Genomic DNA, 27,602 nt, shown 5'->3' on the forward strand with positions numbered 1-27,602 from the left:
CTCAAAGGACCAGTTGTATCTGTAAGACTATATAAATGTGTCTACTCATTATCATATAAAATAATTGCCTCTGCATTTGATTATTACAGGTTTTCGTAATAACTTAAGGCATAACAAGCTCTAGTAGAAGTCTAGGAAAAATAATGGCAAGCAGATATTCAAGTGTACAACTATTGTACAATTTATTGAAAAATTTATTTTGGTCACACGGGGCAGAGCTGGAAGGAGAAAGTGCTGGGTCTGAAGGAGGACCAGAGGAGGCCTGGAGTCAACTGCCGGAGTCTGCTCAATACGGAGACCAGGGGAGGCGGAGACAAAGGTGTGCAGCGGCTGCACAAAGAGGCACAGGATCTGTAGGAGGATTTCTGTCCTCTTCTCTGATGCAAACTGCTGATGCGAGGGGTGGGGGTTCAGGTGGCAGAGATGAGGCTCTCCGCGGCTACACAGTGAAGCACAGAACCTGGTGGATGAGTTCTGTCCTTCTTTCTGCTGCTGACTGCTGAGACGGGGGTGTGAGGAAGAGATGAACCTCTCCGTGGCTGCACAGAGAAGCGCAGAACCTGGAGGGGAAGTTCTGCTCTCCTCTCTGCTGCCTGCTGAGACGGGGGTATGGGGCAGAGATGAGCCTCTCCATGGCTGTACAAAGAAACACAGAACCTGGTGGAGTTCTATCCCCCTCTCTGCCTCAAAATGCTGAGATGGGGGTGGGGGTTTAGGGTGGCAGAGATGAGCCTCTCCACGGCTGCACAGAGAAGCGCAGGACCTGGTGGAGGAGTTCTGTGTTCATCTCTGTTGCTGACTGCTGAGATGGGGGTGTGGGGCAGAGATGAGCCTCTCCGCAACTATACAAAGAAACGCAGAACCTGGTGGAGGAGTTCTGTCCTCCACTCTGCTGCTGACTGCTGAGACGGGGCGGGGGGGGGGGGGGGGTGTAGGGCAGAGATAAGCCTCTCTGTGGCTGCACAGAGAAGCACAGAACCCGGTGGAGAAGTTCAGTCCTCCTCTCTGCTGCTGACACAAGGTGGGGATGAGGGGGGTGCTGCAGCAAGGTGAGGTGCGTGGGCATAATGAAATGGGCTGGTTGGCTGGATTCGGCCCATGGGCCTTGAGTTTGACACGTGATTTAGACAGAATCAGGGAAGACCTGAACTAGACAGCAATGGGAAAGCTGGATTGTAGCTGCCCAGAATGGAGAAAAGGGAGGTAGGTCAATTAAAGTAAGGCGTTAATGGGCATTGTTTTGTTGCATATGAAGTGCACATCAAAGACAGGTCGGCAGATTCCCACTGACTTCAAAGGCACAGTGTGGATGACAGATCTAAGTCTGCGTTTGACCTGCTTTGCTTTTGGACGCAGCTAGGCCTACTGAGATATGTTGCCTTCCCAGACAAAGCAGGTCATATGCAGCCTTTTGCATTCTAATACATGCGTTTAAGCAGTGCTGCAATCCGAAGCAGAAGAAAAGATTTGACAACAACCGCCTACATGAGCCCCTAAGTCAGTTCCTTTCAGAAGAACTTGCTGACAATAGCAGTGTCAGCCTTGGAATCCTTTGATGCCAGAAAGTCAGCAACAGTTCATGCACATAGAAGGAACAGAGGAACTCCATAAAGGGGCTGCTCGGTGTAAATACATATAGGCTGCTCTATCATCCTACAGTCAACATGAAATAGTTTTGAGTGGAGGTCTCCTTTTAATTGAACATCGCAGCAAGATCTGTTTATTGCAATTTTTTTTTTCTCCTCCTGTGTCTGTATTCCAGACTTTGCACTTTGTAATTGTGGAGTCCAGCCAAAGAGAGCAGAGACTGTTCCCAGAGGTCAGTGGGTGGGAAGCAAAGCAGACTCTCAAACTAAACATGAAAAATGGGACACAGCTGCTTTATGACCAGAAAGCCTGCAACGGCAAAATACAAATACGCAATCGCGGTACGTGACAGCTTGTGATGCGTTATAATCTTAGGGTTTCATACTCCGCGTCTTATGGTACATCTGAAAATGCTATTTTTAATTCTTTGCAGCGGTTTGGGCACAGTTAACTGCAGAGTCAGTCAGGGACTGACTACTGGTCAGAGACGTGCTGCTGCATATAAGGGCTTATTGTTTCTGTAATAACCAAGCATATTAGGGCAAACTATAAAGCATATGGTGATGGAACGCTCCTGACGTCTATGTCACACTTGTGTCTAGTTATTTTGCTGTGGTTTCAAGCCAGAAAATCTAGTCATGTGTTCTCAAACTGCAGAGCTCCAAATAAGAAGGTAGGTAGGTCATGCTCTGAAAAAAAAATAAAAGTATAAGCAAAAGCAAACCAAACAAGCTAAAACATTATTGATTAATAAAAAAAAATCTTTGTGCACTACCAAAAACATACAATTAAGCAAATAACAGAGCTGCAGCAAATGCCAATAATGTGTTCCCACACCCAAAGGACAGCTAACAAAAAAAAAGGATGTCTTATGGGCAAGTGACGTAACACGTAGGGCAGAGCCAAAACTTGAAGCGTTTGTTTTTACAAAGCTGGTAACGGATCTGTGACTTTAGAATTATAATGTGAGTGTGCTATATTGCGGTTTAGGATTTTAAAATGTAAATAAATGGTATCACACCATCGGAGGCCTTTTTTTCCTTTATAAGCATCATTTAATGGCTGAATGGAAGGATGCCTAGGATATAAAGGAGATCAGTCGGTAATTGAAAGGGGACCTGTCTACCAGTACCTATTGAGTTGAAGATATCACCAGCTGTTTGGATAAAGCTTATTTTGACCTGTATATTGATATAGGTCCACGTTCCAGGTGAGTGAACATTCTTACTGGTGGTGGAGCATTGCACTGTTTCTGGTGGAGTTATATGCAATAAACAGAAGGATTGCTAATGGACTTTTTTCTGGACCTATATTGATTATTATTAATCTTTTAGTGTTAGTTGATTATATTTACACACTTATTATGATGTAATTCATGGTATTTTATTTATTTTGAATACATTTTAAGTCACTATACACATGTTTTGGAGTAGAACAACACTGTTTTTTTTTTTGTTCTTAAAACTGAAAGATATTTTCAGCTATTTAAAGCAATTTTGTAGACCAGTCATTCTCAACAGGGGTTTTGTGGAACCCAAGTGTTGCTTCAGAGGTTGCCAGGAGTTCCTGCAGATGTGGCTGATTGACCTAACAATTAATAATGCCTGCAGAGTTCTGTGGACCAGCCATTTTTATCTGGGATTCTGTGAAACACAAGGGTTCCTCCGGAGTTTGCTAAGCGATTCTTGAACTGTGACTAAATGACCTCTTGTTTGAATGTGCCTGTCTGCTTAGACCAGTCATTCTCAACCATGGTACTGTGGAATCCAAGGTTTGCTCCAGAGATTGCCAGGGGCTCCTTGAGCTGTGGCTAATTGACCTTCCATTTGATTGTGTCTGCAAAGTTCTGTAGACCAGCCATTCTCAACCAGGATTCTGTGGAATACATGGGTTCCTCCAGATGTTGTTAAGGGTTCCTTGAGCTGTGGTTGATTGATCTCCTGTTTGATGGTGCCTTCATTGATCTGTAGACCAGCCAATCTCAACCAGGGTTCTGTGAAGCCCAAGGGTTGCTCCAGAGGTTGCCAGGGGTTCCTTGATCTCCCATTTGATGGTGCCTGCATACTTTTGTAGACCAGTCATTTTCAACCAGGATTCTGTGGAATACATGGGTTCCTCCAGATGTTGTTAAGCATTCATTGAGCTTTGTGTGATTGACCAGCCAAGCAGAATTCTGTTGAACCCAAGGGTTCATCTGGAAGCTGCTAGGAGTTCCTTGAGCTGTTGCTAATTGATCTCTTGTATGATGGTACCTGCAAAGTTCTGGGACCAATGCCAGAGTCATGATACCAATATTCTTTTTAGCGGTCTGTAAGAGTGGTATTTTGATCACCACTGTTAAGGGGAACATTTTTCCACTGACCACCAATGTATTTTTCCAACTGACCCTAGTCCTGAAACCTATTTCAAGGTTTCCTTTGGGGTAAAAATTGAGAAAGGTTGTTGAGGACTGAACATTTACGGCAACACTGCCCAATATTTACTGGTGACATCAACAGAGAACAGTAAAAGCAGCCATATTAAGGTTTGAAAAAATATTAATGAGAAGCCACTAAATAATTTTATAAAGCCTGTGACATCACTGATGTGTATTATTTTTGCACCTTAAGAGGTTAAACCAGCCAGCCACCATGGGGTTCATTTACTAAAAGTAGAGAGTGCAAAATCTGCTGATGCAGTGCATGCAGGGACGGTTCTAGACTATTTCGAGCCCTAGGCAAAACCAGCTACTTTCACCCCCCCCCCCAAAAAAACTGTATATATTGCCCCCCTTCCTGCACAAAATGCCCCCCCCCCTTAACCCTACACTCCCCTCCCTGTACACATTGCCCTTCTTTCACCCTACACCTCCCTTCCTGTACACACTGCCCCCCCCCTTCCTGTACACATTACCCCCCCCCTTCCTGCACACACTGCCCTCCTTTAATGCTACACCCCTTCCTGCACATACTGCCCCCCTTTAATGCTACACCCCTTTGGGCTTAGACCCCCTTCCTGTACACACTGCACCCCTCTCTAGAGGTGACATCCACCGGGGATGAGGAGGTGACAGGAGAGGAATGTGGCACTGGCCATGGCTGCACCCTAGGTGGCAGTGCGCCCTAGGCGGCTGCCTAGTTTGCCTAGTGGTAGCACCGGCCCTGAGTGCATGGTAGCCAATCAGCTTCTGACGTCAGCTTATTCAATTAAGCTTTGAAAAAAAAAAACTTGTGGGTTGATTGATCAACCCCTATGTTTTGTTTTAATAATACTTGCATTATGCTCCTTCATTCCCCACAATTTGCTCCATCTTTCTTAAACTTGGCATGGAATAGGCTTCAGAGGGAGGCACTGGAAGATCAGAGCGAGAACCAGGAGTGCAATAAGATACAAGCATGCTTTGTGGTTTGTAGATTATACGGACAGGTTCGCCCTGAGAATGGCTAGAGTTGGTCTGCTTTGCCGGCGTTCAGGAGCTGCTTACTGATGAAAAATGAATTGCTGCAATTATCAGTAAGCTAATGGCATATCAGAGGACGTCAAGGAAAGGCTGACTCCATGGGAGTTGTAATGGAAGAATTAGACATTACGTAGAGGTCTGACTATAGAACAAAGGTTTGATGCCAGTACCCACAATCCATTGCGTCTTAACGTAAGTAGTGCCATTCTGTACACACAAAAGCTTTAAAAAGGTACACTCTACGGGACATAGCCTGCCTGAGCAGCACTTTTTCCCCCAGGAATGGCTATACTGTACAGGTCCACTTCAATTGCTTTTGTCAGCAATCTGTGAAACCTTCCTTGTGATGCAATAAGGGTATTCTCAAAAACACCTACTGTAAGCTCTTTACATAAAAAACAAGTTTTAAGTTTCAGCTTTAAGAGGTTTCTCCCAGCAGAGATAAAGGAAGTTATGCCGCATAGGTTCCAAAGTCAAAGGTAAAGATGACTTAAGCCCTGTACACACGCACAGATTGTTGGCCGTAAATTGTCGGCCAACGTCCGATTGGCCGATCGTAGGCTTGTTAGTATGATGCTTCCGACAACCAACTGCGACTTTTCGGCCAAAAAAATCTGGTGTGCATGCTATAAAATTTTTGTTGGCCAACATTAGAACGGCCGATTGTTCCTCAGTCAGTACAGCTTTCGGCAGACAAAAATCAGATGAGCAAGACTGGGCATGCTCAGAGAAGAAAAAACACAGGGAAAGTCAAACATCACTTCTGAAGTTGGTTTTGTTGGCCAACAAATGTCCAGTGCAAGTCTAGAGCACATTTCAACCAAACAACACTGGACAAAAGACGGCCGAACGGTTGGCCAACAATCGGTGCGTGTGTACAGGGCTTTAGGTTGAACTCAAAGCAAACAGCTCAATACATACAAAAAAGACACACATGGGGTCTTTTTGATCCTCCAAATGATTAGTAGTTCTGTCCATCCAGTCCAGAATAGGGTTATAGTGGGAAAAGTAACAAGCACACATTGTAAGCTATTTACATGACTCCACCAACTCATCAGTTAGAGTTTAGAGATTTAGATGTCCCCAAAGCACACACTTTAAAAAGACCTGTGAGGTTTGCAAAGCTCCATTTATACACATACACAATTACACAATCTACTCCCATGATGATCCATTAAGTCATTACAACCCTTAATTAATCCAGTCATCCTCTGTGGCAAAATGGCGGGCACGTGCCATGGCTGAGCGCAGGCAGTCAGCAGACCCTACCGACAATAGCAGTCATATGGCTAGATAGAAGTCATATGGCATTACCGTGGAGATATAAAATATGCACCGGTAAAAGAAAAAAATTGAAATAGATGGCCCCTTGGGACTGTAGCAAACACATAGGATTTAACTGAGAGAAATCCAAATGTACTTTCTTGCCCTCCGGGGTCGTGGAATGGGGCCGGGAAGGTTATAAATAGCCCATGTTTGGCTGCAAGTTGCCCAGTGTGCTGCAAGCCCGTAAGGAATAAATTATTTATAGGCTTCCTCCTTGCGCATTCCCAACACTATTTATATCGCGTTCCGCAGAAGGGGCATCCGTAACAATTTTAGACGCTAACGGTTTAGTGCCAAATGGTCGGGTGGCCTCGCCACGTGACGAGAAACAGGCTGGCAAAGAAATCCTAAAAGGACTCTCTTCTGAAAAGCGTCTGCGAGATTTAAAGAGGCTTGTTTAGCAAAGGAAATATCCTTCTTAATTTCTGGAAAATAAAGAGAAGTTATACTTAAAACTGAACTTTGGGAAATGTCAAAAAACGACACCACTCTGTTCAGAAGATATTTTTCCATTGCCGCGGGATACGATTCTCTATGTAGGATCCCACAATATATAGACTGGAGCTTTGTGTCCTATTCCAAAACATAAAGACCCCCTTCTGCTGGAGGATAGAAAGACATAACCAAAACGCACTCTTTCTTCAATAATAGAGTTACTGGTCACGGTCAGGGGTGTAACTGCAGGGGTTGCAATTGCAACTGGGCCCCATGCTCCAGGGGGGCCTGTGCGGCTCCCCTTTACACCTGAATAGGGGGGGGGCAGCATTTAGAGAAATCACTGTCCTCCTTTTTCCTTCTGTAGCTGCAGGAGGAAAATGGAGAAGATTGGTTCCTCTATATGCTGTCCCCGCCACTCCTCCTATCCAGTTCACTTGTGTTCTGCTGTCTCTGGGCCCCTGTGTGCTCCCCTGGTCCCCCCCTACGGCGCTACCCCCCCCCCCTCCCCACTGTGCTGCTGCTGCTGCAGGGGATGTGTCACAATAGAATACCAGGAAGGAGTCGGTAAATATGTAATTTACCAGCTCCTTCCTTTTCTAAATGGACAGAGTCATAGTCAGTGACATTGTAAAAAAAATAAAATTATAAAAAATAATACAATTAAAATACCAAAAGATAAAACTACTGACACCAGTGGGTGAACTTCCAGGATTGCAAAGGTCACACTTGCAACCGGGCTCTGGCATTCCACCACCGTGTGGAGGCCTCAAGATGGCAGGAAGGGGGCCCACTGCAGAACTTGTGAAAGGGTCCCACAATGGGAGTAAAGGGCCCCAGAATTAGTGGAAAGGGCCCCAGGATCAGTGGGAAGAGCCCCAGGCTTGAAGGGAAGGGCCCCGGGCAGGGGTCCGGGGGGCCCTTCATGATTTCTTGCACCGAGGCCCTGAAGGTTCTAGTTACGCCTCTGGTCACGGTCACCTCATAAAACACAGGTTTTTAATAATGTAATAACATTTTTCAAACTGTGCTACGTAATGCCCCACCACAAAGGGGGGGGGGGGGGTTAGCGCACAAAGAGCCACAGCAAGAAGCTCACAAAAGCAACACCATTTTTCCTGTTGTAAAAAAATGCTTTCCCAGTTTGTTCCAGAATGGTTGGAAAACCCATTTGATATCCCACCACCCAGAAGGGGGCGCAAGCTGCCGCAGCTTGCAGTGCCCATAGCGTACCGCCATTTTTTTTCCTGCAGTGTTGATTCCTACACATTGGTTCGAAAACCATCACATGAAATAATAGATTATTGCAGATATTTTACATATACTGTGCAAGGGGGTAGAGAGATGCCAGCCTTCAGGAGCATCAGAAGGAAACAGGCATTGAAAGTAACGTTCATCTAATGGGAAGATTGGGGCCTTCTTACAGATGGCCATTTTATGAAAGCTAGTACCTAATGGTTAGGTCAGTTCCCAACTGTATCTAATCCATTAACAAAATCCTAATACTGTACATTGCAGTTGACCAGTCCTAAATGTGGCGGCTGCTTCGTTTTCTTTTTTTTCAGGCTTTTTTTCACCTGGTGATCCTGCCAGTAACACATTTTCTGACCTAGGGTCATCTAATGGCCATCTAATGGGAAAACGGTGGCCCACCTTTACAAATAGCCCTTTCTTGAATGCTATTTTACAAATACTGTGCAAGGGGGTAGAGAGATGCCAGCCTTCAGGAGCATCAGAAGGAAATATGCATTGAAAGTAACGTTCATCTAATGCAGGGATCTCCAAACTACGGCCCTCCAGCTGTTGTGGAACTACACGTCCCTTGAGGCATTGTAAAACTCTGACATACACAGACATGACGAGGCATGATGGGAATTGTAGTTCCCGAACAACTGGAGGGCCATAGTTTGGAGACACCTGATCTAATGTGAAGATTGGGGCCCACCTCACAGATGGCCCTTTTGTGAAAGCTAGTACCTAATGGTTAGGCCATTTCCCCACTGTATCTAAACCAAATAACAAAATCCTAATAGACTGCAGCTTACCAGTCCTAAATGTGGTGGCTGCATTCGTTTTCGTATTTTTTCAGGCTTTTTCCCCTTTTTTTTTACCTGGTGATCCTGCCAGCAACACACTTCATGTCCTAGGGCAGTGATGGCAAACCTTGGCACCCCATATGTTTTGGAACTACATTTCCCATGATGCTCTTGCACTCTGCAGTGTAATTGAGCATCATGGGAAATGAAGTTCCAAAACATCTGGGGTGCCAAGGTTTGCCATCACAGTCCTAGGGTGACCACTAGAGATAGGCTCCCGCAGCTGCACAGACCGGGAAATGTCTCACTGCCTGTGATTGGCAGTCTGCAGTGTCGGCTTCCTGGTGGGATTGGACAGGTGGGTTGGGACTAGGATCCCGAACATGCCAGAGCCCATCTCTAGTGATCACCATAGCAGCCATCTAATGGAACGATTGTGACCCACCTCACAAGCTTTTCATGAAAGCTAGCACCTCACGATTAAGCCAGTTTCCAACTGTATCTAAATCCAATTACAAAATTCTAATATATTGAAGCTTACCAGTCCTAAACGTAGCGGCTGAATTTGTTTTCCTTTTTCACCTGGTTATCCTGCCAGTAAGGCCCCTTTCACACAGGTGGACCGTTCAGATCCGCCTGTCCGTTTTTTTGGCAGATCTGAATGGTCCCCCCATGCATTCCTATGGGGCACCGGATGGCAGCAGAGACATGTCTTCTGACATCCGACCCAATCCGATCCGTCAAATCTGGACGGATGGAAACCCTATTTTTCCATCCGTCCATCGGACCGACGGTCCGTTCCCATCCGATTTCCCCCATAGAGATGCATGGGGAACTGTCAGCTGTGTCTCCGCACACAGCGCGGAGACACAGCTGTCCTCCTGCTGCTCAGCGGGGGATCGGCGGCTCGATCCCCGCTGAGAAAAACGGAATCCGTCCGACGAACGGATCGTGTAAAAGGGGCCTAACACTGTCCTACGGTGATCACACTAACGACCAACTAATAGGAAGACTGTGACCCACCTAACAAATGGGGCTTTCAAGAAAATTAGTACCTCACAATTAGCCCAGTTTCCAACTGTACCTAAATCCAATTACAAAATTTGAATATATTGCAGTTTACAAGTCCTAAATATGGCAGCTGCATTAGTTTTCTTTCCCCCCCTTTTTTTTTTCACCTGGTGATCCTGCCAGTAACACACTTCCTGTCCTAGGGTTACCTACTTATTCACTGTGCTGTATCTGTGCCCTCTTCTTCATTCTGGGGGCCGGAAGGTCATAAATAGCCCATGTTTGGCTGCAAGTTGCCCAGTGTGCTGCAAGCCCGTAAGGAATAAATTATTTATATTTTACCTCCTTGCGCATTCCCAACACTATTTATATCTCACTTCACGTAAGGGGCATTGGTAACTGTATCTGTGCCCCCTTCTTCATTCTGGGGGCCAGGAAGGTCATAAATAGCCCATGTTTGGCTGCAAGTTGCCCAGTGTGCTGCAAGCCCATAAGGAATAATTTATATGTTACCTCCTTGCGCATTCCCAATTTATATTGCACATCATGTAAGGGGCATCCGTAACAGTACTACACGCTAACCGTTCAGCCACACGGGGACGGGTGGCCTTGCAGGGTGACCAGAAACTGACACCGAGATCCTAAATGTAGCAGCATGGTCACCCTAGGACAGGACTACAGAACACTTCCCCCCTTTTCCTTTTTCTCCATAACATAGAGAGGAGGTGTTTTGTAGTCGTCAAAAATAGCTGGAAAAAAATGTCACTAATAACAGCGCAGCATAGGACGGGGGCATAAGAAGTTATCAACTAAGAAGATTTCTGGCAGGACCAAAAGGCTTCTTTTTGCACCTATAGAATTCATACAACAAAAAGCTTTCAATGGTATAGTAAACAGAACAAAAGGAAGTGAATAAGAGAAGGTCATTGTTAGGGTTCACATACCCTTTAAGCAAACATCTGGTTGCTATAGGAATCCTGTTGCCTATTCCGCATACGGTGAAGTGGCCCGAAAGTTCACGGCAAAATGTTGTTTTGGATAAATACTCTCCTTATAATGAAAGGCACAGACAGCCAAAATACAAACGTGCCCAAAAATCCACCTAGTCATTTGGCAGCTCTTCAGGGCGCACAGTGAGGCAGCGTGAGGCATCTCAACCTCCATCTCGAAGCCACCGCCACAGCAGTGCTCAGACAAACATCTCCCTGACTGAAGAAGGAGGGCTCCGTGCCCCTCTGCTCCTGTGGAGGCAACGGGCCTTTTCCGCTGCCTGCTGCTTGTTCTGTTCCTCTCCTACCTCACCCGCAGACGACGTCGTATTGTACAAAATTCCCTGGCCAGATTTCCATTATTTGAATAAACGGCCCATCCTCCCCCGTCTGGATGTTCATTCCCACCGCATGGCTGAGTAATTTTGCCACTGATCGTTGCAGCCAATGAAACTGGGAATTAGAGATATTTTTCACATCAGCCAAGCTTTAAAAATAAATCTCAGCCCCCCGTGCCAGGAATACGCAATTTGCCGTTTTTACTGCAACAGCTAAAATATTATGTTCTGTAATGTTCCATCCTTTTCTCACAGAGGCAAGAAAACAGAGAGAAGAGATGACCCCCCCCCCCCCCCCCGCCCCCCCGTAGACAGACTTGGGAACTTGGAAAAAAAGGATCCAGTTAAATCAGACTTCATACAAAAAAAATAAAAATCATATGATTATTTCAAACAGTAGGCCCCGATTTACATCAGTGTAAGGAACCTTTGTTTACAAGACGAGGATGACTCTGAGTGGTCAAGGCCAAGATCTGTCACCTCTGACCACGACATACCTTGCTCACTGGGAGATTTCCACTGTGGTCAGGGGGAGGTAATTCCAGTCAGTAAACAAAAAATGTTTTACTATTATTAATATTATTATTACAGGTACTTATACAGTGCCGTCAATTTACGCAGCACTCTACATATGCACTCACCGGCCACTTTATTGGGTACCTCTTCAATTGCTTGGTAACTCCAATTGCTAATCGCATGACAGCAACTCAATGCATTTTGGCATCTAGAAGCGGTGAAGATGACTTGCTGAAGTTCAAACTGAGCATCAGAATGGGTAAGAAATGGGATTTAACCAGTTGCCGACCACACGCCGCCTATATACTGTGGCTCTCCCAGGCAAACCGACGTAGGGCTAGGTCGGTCTCGCACCTGCAGCTAGGGGGTAAGCGCACGCCACTCGTCAGCAGGGATGCATGTTCATATGCTGATTGCTCCAGATCCTGATGAAGGAGGAAGCTTTACTCCGGAAACACGTTCACTTTTATAACATTTAATGACTGTGAATAAAATCGGAATTTGGACTTTATATGTTCTGCTTTTTGCACTTCCCTCTTACATATAGTGGCTACTTCAGCAAAAAAAAAAGCTCTTGGCCATCAGTGGGAGGGCTGCTTAAGGAGGATCACCCCCATCACCTACATTGACTGAGAAAATTTTCTACTTTAAGGCAGCCCATATATTAGTAAGTTTTTTGTTCAACCAGCGGGTTGGATGAAAAAAAATGGTCAGATTCTCCATGGGCGTCTGCAGAACTTTTTCCGGGGGGAAGGTCAGTCATGCTCCGCCCCTTTTCAACAATGTAATTAAGGGGAGGGGCTTAATCATTATCACATAAAGCGCAGGCATTCAAAGGTTTGAGAAACCTGATACAAAAGCAAAGCTGTTTTGGGTTCGTGCAGGCGGCGAATGCCTGCATGTGATGTCAGTACAGCTGTGGTGTCACATGCCATGCCTCTGTGCATGGGGCCACAAATCTCCTCAATTTCCTTGCTCCTGGCTCCCCCTTTCCTGGAATGATAGCACTGGGGCCTGGGGCTGAGGACAGTGGTCCGTGCGGCTGCTGATGTCAGTCACCACGCAAGCCGCGACATGCGAGTATTTATTTTTAAAGGGGAAAAATAAGCCGCTCTTTACCAGTTTTTAGAGCGCCGATCGCCATTCACGTGACCCGCCACCTCTCTCCTCTGCTCAGCCTCTCCTCCTCCCCTCCCAACTAACGTCAGTGGAGAATCCTCAGCCCCGCCCGCTGCAGGCAGCTGTCAGACAGAGAGAGGAGAGAGCTGGCGGGTCATGTGAGCGGCGATCGGCACTCTAAAAACTGGTAAAGAACGGCTTATTTTTTTAAAACACAGACACAGAGGCACGGCCACACAGGGTTATTAAACAGACCAGACAGGATAGTATAAAGAGGCTTAACAATCACTTTAAAAGGGGAAATTGAGATTCCGGGGGGGGGGCACTTGCCCCCCCATGCAGATGCCCATGTGATTCTCCCTTCCATACATTTGCCATGGATGGGGGAATCACCCCTGAATACACTGATCAGTGCTGCCAGCTATAGCCTGCGGTGTTGATCATGTGGAAATTTTTCAACAGGCTGGTTGTACAGAAGTCGATCAGTAGATTGACTTTAGTACAACCAGCCTGCCCATACATGGAGCGAAATTTGGCCGGTCCCTGCTTAACCAGCCGAATTTCGAGATCACCTGCCCCATGTCTTTCTTTTACCTCCCAAGGTATTTACTGCTATCAGTGTTGCCATAGTTGTCGCTGGAACAGGAATAGAGAGGAGATCTTCCAATCAGGACACTGGTTACAGTGTGAACTATATAAAAAGAAGAAAATTCTTACTTTGGAGAGATCTGACTTCTTTTGTCTCAATTTGAAAAATAGTAAAAAAAAAGTAAAATCTCCAATGGGACACAGACAGCAAAAAGAACTTGACAGGAGGTGTAACCATATTCTGCTTTATCCAAAACTAAAATAGGCATTTTGGCTTTAACGTAGAAGAAAAGCTTTACTGAACAAGTCTAAATCACGTCCATAGCTTTTCTATTTTCTTTGTTATAACTGAAGCTGATATCAGCAATTGCAGCCATTGATGCATAGGGATGAGCAGGAGAATAGGTCTTCATTCAGGGGCCAGGTTGTTTTATACTCACTAAAGACTAAATCACTCTTTTTAATTATAGGACGGGGTGAAATTTGCAGCGAACATGCATGCTGTCCCTATATAAGCGCTACTCAGCAGCAGACAGGTTTTCTTTAGTATTTTCTACCAAGCAGATGGTTGTGTGCGTGTGAGGCGACCCCCACGGACAAAGGCAGTGTCAGTGGCTTCACGTCACCTCCTTTCACATTTAAACTAGCAGTACTTGGTAGGAAGTCTGGTGACGTTGACGTGAATGTGCTGCCATTAGGGGCAGCAGAGGAACATCCATGCAAACTGCATTTAGCCAAATACCCAAATTCAGCTTCATATTCTACTACCTAAAGGGTTTTTTTTACAATGTCAAAACAGACACAGTGGCATGTAAAGCCCCGTACACATGTACTGATCGTCGGCCGAACGATCGGCCGTCTTTTGTCCAGGGCTGTGGTGTCTGTTGAAAACTGCAAAAGACTGCACACGAATTTTGTCGGCTAACAACAGCCGACTGCAGAAGTGAGGTCATGTGATGGTTAACTTTCCTTGTCTTTTTTCTTTTCTAAGCATGCCCAGTCTTGCTAATCTGCTGTCTGTAGGCCGAAATCTGTACTGACTGGCGAACAATCGACCGTTCTGGTGTTGGTCAACAAAAATTTTAATGCCTGCAGGACAGATTCTCTTCGGCCGAAAATGCGCTGTCGGCTGTCGGAAGCATCATACTAACAAGCCTACAATCGGCCAATCGGTCGTCGTCCGAATATTTACGGCCGACAATCAGTACGTGTGTACGGGGCTTTAGAAGAGACATAGTATTAAGATTTCGCAACACTCTTCAATTTTTTCGGCAGCCAGCAAAATGGGCCTGTTTAGAGCTTGCATTTGATAGCAGGTTGCAAGCAAATGTGGATGCCACACAATGCAATTCAACTGCCTTTAAAGTGTTACTACTCTAATCTCTAACAGTCAAACAAGGTGTCCTGGACGTGCAGCTACTTCTCAAATCTATGAGAGCCCAACACACTGGGATCAAGGTGCTCCTGAAGTATGGCTACTACTCCCATCTATGAGAGCCCAACATGCTACAATCCAGTTGCTCCTGAAGTATGGTTACCACTCTATGAAAGCCAAACTTACCTTGACTAAGGTGCCCCATAAAAGTAACCCCTCTTTTAATCAATGAGAGCCAAATTCACTGGGATCAAAGAACCCAAGAAGTGTAGCTACTACTCTAATCAATGAAGCCAAACTCACCACGATCTGGGTGTCCCTGAATTGTGGTCACTACTCTAAGTGCTCAGTACACTGTGATCAATGTGCCCCTGAATTGTGGTTACTACTCTAATAATCTATAAGAGCCAAACTCACTGTGATCAAGGTGTCCCTGAGGTGTAACTATTTCTCCAAGCCAGTGGTCTCCAAACTGCGGCCCATTGCTCACCCCTTGGGTACTTTCCCTCCCACTAATAAAATACACTTTTCCTTCCACTGAGACCAATAATGGGGCATAATTTCTCCCATTGATACCAACAATGGGGTGCTATTCCTTAAACTGATGCCAACTGTGGAGATTTAATCAGCCCGCTGACACCAACATCGGGGCACTATTCCTTCCATTGATACCAATGATAGGGCACTATTTCTCCTACTGACACCAATGATGGGTAACTATTCCTCCCAATGACACCAATGATGGGACACTATTCTCCCCACAGATAACAAAGACGGCAAACTATAACCTCCACTGATACCAATGATGAGGCACTGTTCCTCCCACTAATACCAAGAATGGGGCATTATTCCTCCCACTGACACCAAAGATGGGACACTATTCTTCCCACTGACAACAGCGACGGGGCGTTATTCCTCCCTCTTATACCAAAGATGCACTGTTTACTCCCAGTTATGCCATGACTGGCCCTTTGTTTAGAATGTTTAAAAACCCCTGCTTTAAGCTATAGGAGTCAAAAACATTCGGATTAAGGTGGTCAAGTATGACTACTACTCTCATCGTTGGAGCCAAACTTACCACAATCAAGGTATCCCTGAAGTGTGGCTACTACTCTAATCTATGAGAACTAAACTTACTGTAACCAAGATGGCCCTATAGTATGTTTACTACTCTAATCCATTACAGTTCAATTCAATGTGATTAAGGTACTTCTGAAATTTGGCTACTCCTATAATCTATGAAAAGCAAACTTACCATGATCAAGGTGCCCTTAAAGAGTAGCTACATCTCTAATCTATGAAAGTCCAACACACGGCAGTCAAAGTGCCTCTGGAGTGTGGCTACTAGCGATGGGCTCAGGCGTCTTTGGATGGAGCCCTCCAGGAAGCTGGTACTGCACATCGCCAATCATAGGCAGCATGTGTATGTGCAGCTGCTGGTTGGGAAATGCCTCACTGCCTATGATTGGCAGTGTGCAGTGAGGGTTTCCTGGCGGGCAGAGGCGTAACTAGAACCTTCAGGGCCCCGGTGCAAGAAACCATGAAGGGCCCCCCCGGACCCCTGGCCGGGGCCCTTCCATTCAAGCCTAGGGCTCTTCCCACTGATCCTGGGGCCCTCTACTCTCATTGCGGGGCCCTTTATTACGGTCCCGCAGCGAGACCCTTTCACAAGTGCCCCCTTCCTGCCATCTTAGGGCCTTCCCACGGTGGTAGAATGCCAGGGCCCGGTCGCAGGTGTGACCTTTGCGATCCTGGAAGTTCACCCACTGGTGTCAGTAGTTTTTATTTTTTGGTATTTTATTTGTATTATTTTTTATCATTTTATTTTTTTACAATGTCACTGACTATGACTCTGTCCATTCAGAAAAGGAAGGAGCTGATAATTACATATTTACCAATCCCTTCCTGGTTCTCTATTGTGGCACATCCCCTGCAGCAGCCGGCAGGAGAGGGGAGGGAGCACAGTGGGGGGGGGGGGAAGCACAGTGTGGGGGGGGGGCAGGGGAGCACACAGGGGCCCAGAGACAGCAGAACACAAGTGAACTGGATAACAGGAGTGGCAGGGGCAGCATACAGAGGAACCAATCTCCTCCATTTTCCTCCTGCAGCTACAGGAGGAAAAAGGAGGACAGTGATTTCTGTACATGCTGCCCTCGCCGCCCTCCCCACCCACCCCCTTATCCAGGTGTACAGGGGAGCCGCACAGGCCCCCTGGAGCATGGGGCCCGGTTGCAATTGCAACCCATGCAACCCCTGTAGTTACGCCCCTGCTGGCGGGCTCGAACACACCTGAGCCCACCACTAGTGGCTACTACTCTAATCTATGAAAGTCCAACATACTGTGGTCAAGGCACTTCTGAGATGCCTACTACCATGGGGACATTAAAGCAATAATAAATAAGAGGAAGCTTACCTACAGCCTGCCCCAGACTTAAAGATCATCATTATCCAAAATAATATTTTCCATACAAATTTGAGCAAGTGGAATCACAGGATGGCTTTGAGTATCTCCCAAAGGCTCCAGTGGTTACGTTTTTCAACCAGAATCCTAACACTAGCAAATATGAGCAGTCTCGATAAAGCCACACAATGGTGGTCTGATGTTGCATCTTATATAATTGGGCAACCACACGCAAAAAAATGACATATTTACTCCACTTTTGTGGAGGCACAGACTACAGTAGGAAAGTCTTGCTCCCTCTAGTCATTGGGAGACAAAAATCTGGGAGGTACAGTACATCAACTACTAGCGCCTTCTGTAAGCTATAATATACATTATGGTAAGAGTAGACCTTTAAAGGAAATCTGAATTCAGAGAATATGTAGGCTGTCATTGTTAATCTATTCTTCAAAAAATTGTTGCCATGCTAATCCAGTTTTAGATCTGGAACAAGAAAATAAGTCATTGGGTCTTCATTTTGACTTTCTGGTCTTCTTGCTTGTTCCAAGTTATGGCGCTTTTCCACTGCATGGAACCGAACGGTTCGGCTCACTTTTGTGCTTTTCCACTGCTGGTACCGTATGGTATGGTGTAGTAATGGTTTGGTACGGTACAGTACGGTGGCGCTTTTCCACTGCATGGAACCGAACGGTACGGCTCTCAAAAACAGTACCTACTCGATTGTGGTTCCAAGAGGTACCATACCTGGTACCATATCCCACAATCCTTTGCATGCAGTCACTACTTGCCACTGATTGGCCAGAGAATCCCACCCACCCCGTTGTTATCCCACCCACTTAACTTTAGTACTACTTTAGTGGAAAAGCAAACCATACCGTACCGTACCGAACCCTTCCAACACCGTACCATGCGGTACCAGCAGTGGAAAAGCAAACCGGGCCAAGCAGGGCCGAGTAGAGCCGAGCCGGTACTTGCAGTGGAAAAAATGGATTTTTGTAAAATCTTACCGTAAAATCCTTTTCTCTTAGCTCATCGACAGACGTAGTCCTCGGTGATACACCACCTTCGGGTTATGTTACCTCCGCAGGAGCAGGACTAGACAGGAAATTAAAAAGCTCTGGCCACACCCTAGGGGCAGTCCCAGAGGGTATATCCTCTCTCTCTCTGCCTCAGCAAATCAGTTATGTGAAAAAGCAGTGCTTAGAGAATTTAACCCAACCCAACTCCAAAACAGAGGGGCGGGGACTACGTCTGTCGATGAGCTAAGAGAAAAGGATTTTACGGTAAGATTTTACAAAAATCCATTTTTCTCTAGCGCTCATCGACAGACGTAGTCCTCGGTGATACACCACCTTCGGGACGTCCCAGAGCAGTATCACCACTGAGGGGTGGGAAAATGGAAATCAAATCCCAATCTAGAAGGCCCAACCGGTGCCAACTAGAAGTTTACAATGCTCATCCTTAATGATGAGACTCAACAAAAAAATTTTTCAAACAGAAAAAAACCCTCGAGGTAGACCACCGGTCTCCTCAAATTGCGGCCTGCAAAACTTTGCGGCCAAATGAGGCATCCGCCGATGCCGTCACATCAATTTTATAGAATTTAGTAAAGGTATGTACCGACGACCAAGTGGCCGCCTTACATACCTGGACCACTGACGCCTGATGGCGAAAGGCCCAGGAAGTACTGAGCGCTCGAGTGGAGTGCGCCCTAACAGGGAACGGAGGACTCTGACCCTTAATAGAATAAGCCTGTACCACCGTTTGTCTAATCCATTTGGCAATGGTCGCGGCAGATGCAGGCAAACCCTTTCTGGGGCCATCCGTGATCACAAAAAGTGAATCCGTCTTACGGAATGATTCCGTAGCTTTCAGGTATACCCTGATTGCCCGAACCACATCCAAGGAATGCAACGCATGTTCCCGATGATGCTTGGGCTGAGGACACAAGGAAGGTAGTACAATATCTTCATTCAGATGAAAATCTGAAACCACCTTAGGAAGAAAAGATGGCTTAGGATGAAGTACTACGTTATCCCTATGAATCACTAGGTATGGGGACTGGCATGATAATGCAGCCAGTTCTGACACCCTGCGAGCAGAAGTAATAGCCACCAAGAAGACCACCTTCTGGGATAAAGTAAGCAAGGGAATCTCCCTGATGTTTTCAAAGGGAGGTTTCTGTAGAACCGACAAAACCAAATTAAGATCCCAGGGCGGTAAGGGCGCGCGGACTGGAGGAGCCAGGTGCCGCACCCCCTGGATGAAATTCCGCACCAAGGATTTGGTAGCTAAAGGTTTCTGAAAGAAGATTGCTAATGCTGAAACTTGACCCTTGATGGTGCTCAAGGCTAGCTTCTGCTCAACCCCTTGTTGCAAAAAGGCCAATATTCGAGACACCGAATAGGTACGTGGAGGAAATCCTAAAGATTCGCACCACGCAATATAAGTCTTCCATGTGTGATAATAGACTTTGCTGGAAGTCGCTTTCCTAGCTTTAATAAGGGTAGGAATGACAGAAGTAGACAAACCTCTGTCCTTCAGTACTTGGGTCTCAATGGCCAGGCCATTAAAACCAGCGACTGTAAAGCACGAAGGTAAATAGGTCCTTGAGACTACAGACACTCCCTGAGACGAAGTTCCCACGGAACGTCTGCGACTAACCTGTCCAAGTCGGCCAGGCCGGCTTGAAGAGGCCAGCCTAGAATTTCTAGGACCACTGGCGCTGATTGGATCTGAACCAGGCGTCCCTAGAGGTACCTGGCCCCGACCATCCGAGAAAGTCTGGTCGTTTTCTGTTCCCACACATTTATCAGATACCTGATAGTTATCAGGCAAGGTGATCTTTTCTGGTTGAACCTCAGGGACCGAAGTCACCCGACTAGAGGCTACTTGGCCTATCTGGTCAATCAGATCCGATTCCTGTGAGGTATCGGGACTAATCTTAGGAAAAGGTAAAGGAAAAGATCTATACAGGGAACGGTAGCTACCGCTTCCTGTACTAAAATGTTGGAAGGGAAGAATCGCACCGGTAGTAGTGGTTGATGCTCGATCTAATGTCCTGAATACCGGTGAAAACGTCCCCCCACCCTGAAATTGGGTGGGGGCGCACCTTCAGGCTGTGTACTCCTTTACTTCGGGTTTGGCTGGGTTGGTCCTCTGCTTGTCCGACCAGCCCTTCTTGAACCCTCCTGGAGGAGTCTTGCCTTTCCCGGAAGTACCAGCCGGGCGTCCTTTATGGGCGGTAAAGAAAGGTCCTCGCTTGTTGCGAGGTTCCTTAGCTTTTGCAGCCTGTGGCAAAAAAGTACTCTTGCCCCCGGTGGCATCCTTAATGATTTCATCTAGGTTGGCTCCAAATAGACGATTCCCCTGGAAAGGGATATTGGTCAAAGTCTTTTTGGAACCTAGGTCAGCTGACCAGCATTTTAACCACAGCACACGTCTGAGGATCACTGCTAACTTAGATGCATGCCCTAACAAGGGAGTAGTGTCCAAGGCTGCGTCACAGATAAACCGTAGCCCTTGTATGATCTGTTCTATCAAATCAGATGTCTCCTGGGGAATATCTTTTCCCCTAAGATCTTGGCGTACCATCTTCGCCCATTCTGTAAGTGTCTGGGAAACTAGACCAATAACAATTACTGGTCTAAATGCTGACCCTATCAGAGAAAAGATAGTGCGGGACTCCGCTTCTATCTTTCGATCCACCGGATCCTTAAAGGACGAAGTGTCCTCCACTGGAATAACCGTGGCTTTATTCAGCCTGGAAATAGGCGGATCCACGACTGGTGGTACCGTCCATTTCTTAATGATGGATTCCTCAAACGGATAGCGTCTAGCAATACGCTTGGAAATAGTAAAGGTACGTTTAGAATGTTCCCATTCTCCTTTAATCTGATTTCCAAAACATTTAGGTACAGGAAAAGCCTTCGCCGTCTTGATGGGCTTATTAGTCCCAAAAGGCCTCTCTGTTTCAGTTACCTCTGCCGGTAAAGCCTCAAGTTTTAAGGTTTCTTGCACTGCCACAACTAGTGCGTCCACCAATGCTTCTTCCTGAATTATAGCAGGAGAAGAAGCGTCCTCCTCACTGTCTGAGGGGGCTTTACCTGGGATAGCAGCCCTTGCAGAGGAACCTGCAACTGCAGTGACCATCTCTGAATCAGAGTCAGAGGTGTCAGATAGTATAGGGGTAGGCGGGGGTCGCTTCCTTGACCCCCGTCCCTGACAGGCCGCCTCCACCCGAGCCACCATAGACTCCAAAATTGCTGTAAATGACTCTATACTCTGTACACCGGCGGGTCCCGAGGCCCCCTCGAGGGAAACAGGTGGGGGAATCTGTGTGGCAGGGTCCATAATAACTCCAGTTACTTCCTGGATGATATAATTCAAAGTAAAGAAAAACTTTTTTTTTTTTTTTTTTTTGACCCTCAGCGCCACAAAAAACCCCTTAGTGTTACCTGCTAGGGATCCCTATCGATCGAGAGAGAGAGAGATAGACCCCCAGGCTCACCACTTGATGTTCAGAGTTGAACTGCAACAGCTTACAGCGCTGTCTTAGACAAACAGGAAGTCTTTTGGCTGGCTGCCCAGGAAGAAAGGAGGCGGCTCCGCCCCTCTGTACGCCTTCCGGCGCCTCCCCCAAGCTCCACGAGGTGTAGAATCACCTAAAACATGGCCGCCCCCATGCTGGAGACACGAGGCTACGCCAAAATGGCGGCTCGTGCGATCCAGCAAAAAAAATGGCGGCGGCCTGTGCTGACTAGCGGTGTGCTACAGACACACAACACTCTCTCTGCATGGGGATATGGCGTGTTTGGCGGTACCGGCCCTGGCGGACCGCATGGCCGTTCGGGAGGCCTGCTATTAGCTGGAGATCTGACTTGGAAGGCAGTCTACATGTCCATGGCTTCTGACTGGTAGGTAGCTTATACTTAACCCATAAGATTCCCAGAATGCCACAGATTACATCTTTAAAACATGTATACAATAGATAGTTAGCTCCCAAACCAAGCCTCCTGGCTTTTGCACACATAAAATCACACTCAAAGTAGGAGGATTTGTGACATGTTATAGGATAGAAAGAAACTCTTTCTTACCATACAGAGAGGGGCCCGCGTTCACCACAAAACCCGTCAGGGAAAACAGGGGGAACATACTACTCACCATACCGGAACCAGGCGGGCACCAACTCCTGACAGTACCCCTCTCCACCGGGGCGGGAGGGCTGTCGACCGATACAGACGCCGTGACTCATGGTCTTTGGCGTTTCAGCGAGACGTTTAACTCGCGGGTTCAGTCCTTTAATGGGACTTTGTCGCGGCCGACTCAGCGCGGAGCTATGGCCTGCACGCGCTCGTAGGCTGAACTGGGGTGACCACCGGATCTCAACATCCAGCCCGTCGCCCAGTTCAGCTTTCTTGCTTGAAGATCTCACAGGAACACTGGAGAAAAAAAGCTGTCCAAAAATCCTTTTAGAAAAAAATTTCTTGCCAGGACCTAAGATCCCAGCAAGGTATCTAGGTCCTTACTCCTAACTAGACAGAAAATAACTGATTTGCTGAGGCAGAGAGAGAGAGGATATACCCTCTGGGACTGCCCCTAGGGTGTGGCCAGAGCTTTTTAATTTCCTGTCTAGTCCTGCTCCTGCGGAGGTAACATAACCCGAAGGTGGTGTATCACCGAGGACTACGTCTGTCGATGAGCGCTAGAGAAAGTGCCATTAGTGACTCATAACATATGGAAGCCAGTAACAGACAACTAACATTTTCAAGAGGTCAAAAAATACAAGGCCCTGCATTTCACTCATGTCAGCTTTATTTTATGGAGAGAGTATACTGAGAAAGTATGTCAGGAATCAGCAGCTGGGACGGCCGAATCTGGGTAGCGCTACACTCCGGAAACTGGGACCAGACCATTTATATTTATAGTAAGATTTATTTACAGTGAAACCAAAATCCATTCAAACACCAGCACACAGCAAACAAATATATAAGAGCACCAAAAACCCAGTGACAGAAGACCTAACTAAATGACAGAGTAACAGAAAGACTATCTAACTCACTTCATACAATACATCCAAAATGGGGAACACAGAAAAGCAGAAGAAAACTGGAGGTTTGGGGGCAGATGGGAAGGAGGAACCAAAACTTGGATCAGGAACAAGGGGGAGCAGGTACAAGGTGGCAGGGTACAGAGCAGGAGCAAGATCAGGATCCATGGCAAACAGTATCTGGCAGCAGCAAAACACTGAGAGGCAGCCAGCATCCAGTGGAACTGATTACTGGGATCTGCTATAAGACACCTACTGGTGGACACTGGAACTACAACCTTCCTCTGTAGGAAAAACAGTGCCACCAGCAGGTGATCCAGGTCCTAACAGTATGGCTTTTGACACGTCTGACCTCTCCTTCTGATATTACTAGTAGCCTGGCTCTTAGGACTTAGTAAATTAGTAGTTCTGGTGTTCTTTCCTGATATGCATGCTTGTTGCAGGTCAACTATACAGAATACAACCAGAGACAGACAGGCAACCAGCATTTTCAAAATGAGGTCAGTAATGGCAGCCTGTGTTCTTCTTTCAGCACAGGCTTTCTTTAGAGAAACAGAAAAAAAAACGGACCCAAATTGCCCACAACAGCTAAAGACCTCTTATATGCACGTATGTGCTCAATGAGATGGTGTAGCAGGTTGAGATGTTTCACCTACACCGTAAAAATTCGATTTGCTTTTCTACGAAAAAAAGGACGAGGCTACAGAGATGTTCCCACATGTCAGAACATCTCCATGTGTGATAACAAGCACTTCCAACACTCAACAGTGTGGTATCGCTCTACTGTTAACCCCTTCACAGTCTGCTCGCCACAACTAGTGTTAGATCCTATTATATCTGCATTTTCTGGTCTGTGTAGAGATGCTAGGCCTACCCTGATCTTCATAAGTGGCAGTTCCAGAGTATGTTTGGCACTGGTGACCATTATATGAAGGGATGGGCAGGATGGGTACGGTTGCCATTTGATTAGGGTCCATCGTAAAAGGATGAGTAGACAGTGTCTAAGCCATAGCTGCTGACTGTACAAGGCAGGCATATCAGCGCTGTTTATTGACAAGGCCGGGAAAATAGTCCGAGCATGTAAGGGCAGGACTGCAGGACACAAGGCACTGCCTGTTTATCTGCTGTATACAAAGATGCAGTTTCATCCAAATGAGCAATATGGTTAAACGTGTGGCAAGGATGTTGCTATACAGAACTGTTACCCTGAAGTCTCTTCCATGCTTCTATTTGGTACTCACTAGACCAGGGGTCTCCAAACCATGGCCCTGGTGCGGCTGGACGTCGACATTCCTTGGAAGCTTCCTCTCAGGGAGGATCTGCTATCCCAATGACCGATCTTACATTCTGCTTTACAGTCGCTGGCTTTGACGGCTTAGCTGTTGAACGCCAGGTGCTAAAGGACAGAGGTTTATCTGAATCGGTGTTTCCTACACTATTAAAATCTAGGAAATCTACTTCTAGGAGGATCTACCATCGTACGTGGAAGACGTACATTGCGTAGTGTGAGTCTCTTGGGGTTCATCCCTGCTCCTTCTCGTGGCTCGGTTCTTGACCTTCCTTCACTAAATTGTTTCCTGCACTAAATTGAAATCCCATGACGGCCAAAGAGACCGTACAGGTGGAGCCACATGTCGAACCCCCTGAATGAAGGTACGAACTAAAGGGTGCATGACTATGGGTCACTAAGGGAAAATGGCCTACGGGCTACACGAACATGGTCGCCAACTGGAGAACAGCCAGACTAAGGGAAAATGGCCCCCGTGACATCATCGGGCTACACAAACATGGCCGCCAACCTGAGAACAGCCAGACTAAGGGAAAATGGCCACCATCAGCTACAAACGCTGAAGCATACTGCCAGGATCTTCCCTGCACCCTCTGCAACGCTGCACCCTCTGCAAGGGGAACCCCCCGGAGGTAGGACACACATTCAAGGAGCCTCTGCTGCGCACTCTGCACTGGTCTCTGCACTGGGACCCCCCTTCCCTATACCCACACTGCAAACAGTAGGGCATGCACCTAAGGGTCTCCTACACTGGGACCCCTCCAGACTACAAGGGCAGGACACACACTATCCCAGGATCCTTACAGAGTGGGGAAAGTGGGGGAGACCCCAGGGGTCTCCACTGCATTATCTGCCCTAGGACCCCCACCAGACTCCAGGTCCAGACAGGGGGGCAACGTAGTGGGGGAAACCCAGCTCACTGAGGGATTTAAGGATGGGAGGAGGGAACCTGAAGGCAGGTCAAACCGTCCCTGGAGGTTACCTGCAGTCACCCAAAAAAAAAAAAAAACATCAAAGGGGGAGAGGGGGGACTGTACTTACCCTTCCATGGTGGGGGTAACACTCCAGACAGAATCCTCACCACTGAAGTAAGGGAGCTGTCAGCTAAGGGACTGCTGCGACTTAGACCCAAGCCCGAGCGTATGTGACCCTATGAGATGCTTAACTTGTGGGCCAGCCTCTGTCTGTGAGGCTGTTGCGGCCAACCTAGCGCGTAGCTGCGGTCTGAAAACGCTCGCTGGCTGGGCTGGGGGGAACACTGGATCTAGATTATCCAGCCCGTCGCTGAGCCCGGCAGTTCACTGAAGCTCTCCCGCGAGAAAAAAACAAAAAGTTGCAAGGAAGGAGAAAAAATTGCTAGGACCAGAGATCCCAGCCAGGAGCCTAGGTCCTTACTCCTGACTAGACAGATTAAAACTGATTACCTAAAGCAGAGAGGGGGGTTATATACCAAGCTGGGGATGGCCAATGAGCGTAGCCAGGTGTTTTTTGTTCTGCCTAGTCCTATTCCTGGAGGAGGCAATATAACCCAGTAGTTGTGATTTATGGAGCAATGTGTCCGTCGAACGAAAGAGAAATACAATGCGTTTCAGCCATCAGGCGGGTTCACACTAGCTGCGGCCGCAGCTCACAGCAGGGGGTCCGGTGGGTCCCTGTTCTCTGTTTCAGGTGCGGATCAGGTCCGAATTTCCGCCTGAATTCAGACCGGAAACAGAGCTAAAGACTCACAGGACTCTTTCCCACTGCAGAAAGCAGCTGTCCGGAGCTGTACGAACCGACTCCATTGAGAGCTGGTCACACTCTCCTGTCATGCCAATTAGATGCCTGGAAACCTGCATCCAATTCGCATTAGTGTGAATCCGGCCTTAATCATGGCTCATGGTTAAGGCTTGAAGGCCGAAACGTGTTGGCTTTTTTGACTGTTGTTCACCTGCAAAAACAAAACAAGGTTTTAGCCGACTTCCATAGCACCAGGCTTTCTCACTTTTTTTGCATGGATTACTCATGGAGGGTTTCAAAGACTTCCCACACATACACACACAGTATAGAATTTTATATTTTTATATTATGTTTCAAAGCCATTATTATTTTAGGAAGGCGGCTTTTTAGAGGGAGCTGTGTCCCCCCCCCCCCCCCCCCCCCGCCCAGAGCTTTGGTTGCAGGGTAACAAAGTGGAAGGTAAGTAAAGGTAGGTGGGAGTATTTTAGTATTTTTGCTAATGACTAGAATCTTAAGAGACAATGGGCTGCAGTTTATCCACAATGAGGTTGATTGCCACTAGTGACAAATCGCCAGCGGCAGAATTGCTAAATAGGCTGCCTGTGTATCCCTGCTGAATCGCTTCCTCTGCAGTCACACTCCACGGGATGTCGCTGTGTGGCTAAGCTGTGTGCTGCTGAATCTCGATCGCTAGTGACAGAATGGACATCTCGCTGCCTCAGCTACACAGGGAGTGATTCCATAGGGACAAAACAAGCAGCCGCTTTGCGATCCTGCCACTGTCGATTTTGACAAATTGTCAGAGGCAGGATAGCTGGCGGCAGAGTCGCCCACGTGCCATCAGCCTAGTGGTTGCAAGAAGCAAGCAAAAAATGTTAAAAAGTACAAAAATAAATAAAGAACAATTTGAAGGGTAAAAGGCACAGAGAGGTTTTGATGACAAGCAGAATCTCTCAGTAAAACATGGATCCATATGGGTGCACAGTATCCCAGATAAAAATGATTTTGTGAATAGATTTCCAGAGCCTTTAAAGCGGTGTTCCACCCTATTTTTCAACTTTGCAGTTTCCATTAGATTAAAAGGATCCTGAAAAAGAATTGGATAGTTATTTTTTTTTTTTGTTTCACTTACCTGATTTTTTCTGAAAATTAACTTACCTTCCTTCCACTTCCTCCTCCTACGGCCGCAGCCCTCGACGTCACTTCCTCCTTTGCCTCGACTCCTGGGAGATGAGCATCATCAATTCCAGGAGTCAATGCGCCTGCACCGGTGTCCCTCGTCACTTCCGGTTCAGGCGCTTCATTCCCTGCTGAATGCATTTGAACAGCTTCTGGGCATGCGCAGAACCAGCTGGGGGGTGACGTGCCTGCCGCGGAAGTGACGAA

General features: G+C 47.0%; 1 protein-coding gene across 3 annotated transcripts in view; it reads right to left on the reverse strand.

Annotated features, from left to right (window-relative positions):
- The window catches only part of RAI1 (retinoic acid induced 1), a 330,449-nt gene that overhangs the window by 60,109 nt on the left and 242,738 nt on the right, over positions 1–27,602 (reverse strand). Inside the window, exon 1 of one of the 3 annotated variants that reach the window (XM_082261243.1) lies at positions 10,779–11,145. The exons of the other annotated variants lie outside the window; for them this stretch is intronic. The gene's annotated coding sequence lies outside the window, so the exon portion shown is untranslated. Of the gene's footprint in view, positions 1–10,778; positions 11,146–27,602 lie in introns of those variants that run through there. 3 annotated transcript variants of the gene reach the window in all.

This window comes from Pelophylax lessonae (genome assembly GCF_965119305.1).
Source record: "Pelophylax lessonae genome assembly, chromosome: 6".
Taxonomy (NCBI): Eukaryota; Metazoa; Chordata; class Amphibia; order Anura; family Ranidae; genus Pelophylax; species Pelophylax lessonae.